Source organism: Nansenia antarctica, assembly GCF_963989245.1.
Source record: "Nansenia antarctica genome assembly, chromosome: 11".
Lineage (NCBI taxonomy): Eukaryota > Metazoa > Chordata > Actinopteri > Argentiniformes > Microstomatidae > Nansenia > Nansenia antarctica.
This window is the reverse complement of record NC_137681.1, coordinates 13,743,482-13,747,063: the sequence shown is the minus strand read 5'-3', so window position 1 is coordinate 13,747,063 and position 3,582 is coordinate 13,743,482.

The window sequence follows — 3,582 nt, the reverse complement described above, 5'->3', positions numbered from 1 at the left end:
CAGTAAAACGCACACCGTGCTGAAGCTGAAGACCTGAAGAGTGATTATTGAGTTCACAACTGTGATAGCCCGTTTAGCTGTGTTCCCGTTAGCCAGCCTTGCCAGCAGCCGGCTGCTAACGTTGGACCAAGCGAGACCCAAGCTGGACAGAGCCGTCGCCTCCACGAGTGGATTGCGACCGACCGCTGACTCCACCGGAGCTTACCGTGGACCCCCGGACCTGAGCCCTTCACCCCTCGTCGGGGACTACGAAGAAGCCCCTTTCCCTTCGAGTTGCTACGTCACCCCCCCCCTTTGTCTGCTACCTTCCTCGAAGCACATGCGAGCTCCAACCAGGCCTCAACGCGCTCCTTTCAGTCCGGGACTCTAAGCCTGTTCAGGCCAGATACTGTGAGTGAGTGAGTGTGTGTGTGGCCGGCGGGGAGGGAGTATATTTTGGGATGTGTATAATTTGTATAAATAAATGTGTTTGTTCATATGGGATACCGTTACTGTGTGTTTAGTCGTCTGTTAGCTAATGTTAATGCTAATGCTAATGCTAATGCTAATGCTAATGCTAACGATAGTACTGTTAGTCTAAAGGGTTGCTGGCGCCCCCTGCCTGTATCCTCCTACACTGCCTATTTAGCTCAGAGTTAGTTAGATAACCAGCCCTTCCTAAATTCTACAGTCCTTTTAGCTACTCCCTGGTTACATTTGGTCCTTCGAGCCGGATAGGTTGTGTAGTGATAGCATGGCTGAGCGCAGCCAACCAGACAAGACAGTTACCCCCCCTTCTCCGCCCCCTGAGCCAGAGCCACGACCACAGAGAGTCCCGCGGTTGCCTCCGAGGTTACAAGAGTATGAGCTTGAGCTCGAAAGCTCACTGAGTGGTAGTGAGGAGCGCACTCCACGGGATACAGTGGTCGGAGAGGCCGAGGTGTCCGCCGGCGCGCGGGTGGCTAGCACCGAGACAGCCATCAAAGAGCACCAGCCTGAGGATGAGATGGCAGAACAGCAGGGTTTTGCCGTAGAAACGGAAGAGCAGGAAGGAGAGGCCCGGTCTGACAGCGCCTGCGGGCGGAAGAGGGAGGGCCTCAGCCTTAACGATCTGCCTCCCAGTACGGCGCGCTCGAGACCTAGCTCCTGCCGTTCAGTGGCTTCCTCCCGGTCCAGGGTTTCCGTGGGCAGTTCTGCCTCTGGGGCGGATAGCATGCACTCCAGAGGGAGTAGTGCCGCGCTGTCAGAATGTATGCGCCAACAGGCCGAGATGGCGTTAGAGCGGGAACGCCTCCAGTTCGAGCGTGAACGCCTCCAGATGGAGGGGGCGGAACGCGCGGCGGAGAGGCAGCGCCAGGAGGCGCTAGAACGTGAACGCCTCCAGATGAACGGAGCGGAACGTGCGGCGGAGAGACAGCGCCAGGAGGCGTTAGAGAGGGAACGCATCCATTTCGAGCGCGAGCGCCTCCAGATGGAGGGGGCGGAACGCGCGGCGGAGAGGCAGATGGCGAGAGAGCAACTGCACGCGGAGAAGATGGAGGAAGTGATGCAGACCATGCGCGACGTGTGCATCAGCAGAGCTCCGTCGGCCCGTAGCTCCAGAGCATCATCCGCACGGCCCTCTCGAGTGCCATCTCCTGAACCCCCCGCCGAAGGCTCCATGACCCCCGCCATGACTGTCCAACTACAGGCCCAGCTGACCACCTGGAAGGAAGAGGACCAGGGACCCGACCGCTACGCGGCCCAGAGGGAGCCAGCGTCGCTGCCCGGGAGGGGAGCCATTCACCAAGAGCGTAGCACACCCCTAGGTCCTCCAGGGAACCAAAATGCATGCAGGCCGGACACCCAGACCGTCACTCCAGCCCCGATCATCCACTACAGGATGTTTCCCCAGGTGGAGGGACCCAAGTTCCCCTTCTTCAAGGACGAGGACAGGAGCCAGTATGTGGAACTACGCATCTGCCTAGACACGCTCTTGGACGACTCCTGCTCAGAGTCCTACAAATATGCGATTCTCCTTCAGCATGTGAGGAACCCCAGAGCCCACAACATGGTTCTGGCCCATGCCTCCGCACCGACACCTTACACCAGAGCGCTCGCTGACTTGGATGCCCGCTACGGTCGTCCCTGGAACCACGCCCTTGCTGAACTGCAAGCCCTCGAACAGCAGGCCCCCATCAAGGATGAACGGGCGCTGGATGACTTCGCGCTCCGCGTGCACACCTTGGTTGGAATGCTGAAGACGCAGGGCCCAGCTGGCGCCAGCGAGATCAACAGCACCTCCAACGTAGAGCGGCTGCTCCGCAAGATCCCACGCTTCCGGCAGGAGAGGTTCCGGCGACAGCAGCGCGTTCGTAACCCCGGGAAGTTGGGTCTGAGCATGGCTGCCTTCGCGGAGTTCCTACTGGAGGAAGTGCATGACACCAACGTAGACGCCATGGGTTACGCTGAGCCGAAGAAGGAGAGGGAGAAGGGAGACCGCTGGGACAGGCCGAGCTCGAACAGAGGACGCCCAGTAGGAGTGCTGCACACGGAGGAGGAGCCTCGGAGAGAGAGGAAAGCCCGACCTGAGGGAAAGGATTCCTCTCAACCCCCTCAAAAGGGACGGAGAGGTCCACCGCCATGTCCGTACTGCACCAGCGAGCACTGGTTCAATGAGTGCAGTGACTTCAACAACCTGAGTACCGAGGCCAAGCAGAGGTGGCTCGAGGAGAACAAGAGGTGCTGGAACTGTGGGCGCGACCATCTGGCTAAGAACTGCACCTTGAGGAGAAAGTGCAACCGCTGTGAGGAGGTCCACCTCAACATCCTACACGAGGTCTCCCTCGCCAGGTCCACGGAGGGCACCAGAAGCCCTAGGTCCGGTAGCGCACCGGAAGAGGAAACACCTGTCTACTATCTAGACCCAACCCAGAGCAGCGGCTCCAAGGTCCTACTGAAGGTGGTGAAGGTCCGACTGCACCACAACAACGCTGTGTACGACACGTACGCCGTTCTAGACGACGGGTCGGAACGGACCATCCTCCTCCAGGAGGCAGTGCGCCAGTTGGGGCTCCACGGGACTGAGGAGAAGCTGACTCTGCGCACGATACGTCGCGACCTTAAAGAGGTCACCGGGGCGAGAATCAACTTCTCTATCTCCCCGGCGGGGCGGCCGTCGGATAGATATCGGCTTCAGAATGTCTTCACCGCAGATCAGCTAGCGCTCTCCCGCTACGACTACCCCCTGGAGAGATTACGCGCAAGATATTCCCACCTACGGCGAGTAGACCTACATCCGATAGAAGGAGCGGAGCCAACCCTTCTCATCGGCTCGGACAACGCTGCACTGATCGTGTCGCTCCGTCCTCCGCTGAGAGGACCACGAGGCTGCCCGATGGCTGTTAAGACTGCGCTTGGGTGGGCCCTCCAAGGCGCTACCGAGTGGAGAGATAGAGACGGGAGAGCTACGTCATCCCTCCATGTCCGCACCGAAGAAGTGCAGACCATCAACTGCCTTCACACCAGTGTGGACTCCATGAATGCGGCGCTACTAGACAACGTCCAGAAGCTGTGGACGCTAGACGTTGCGCCCTACAAGAATGAGAAGCTCTACGTACGGTC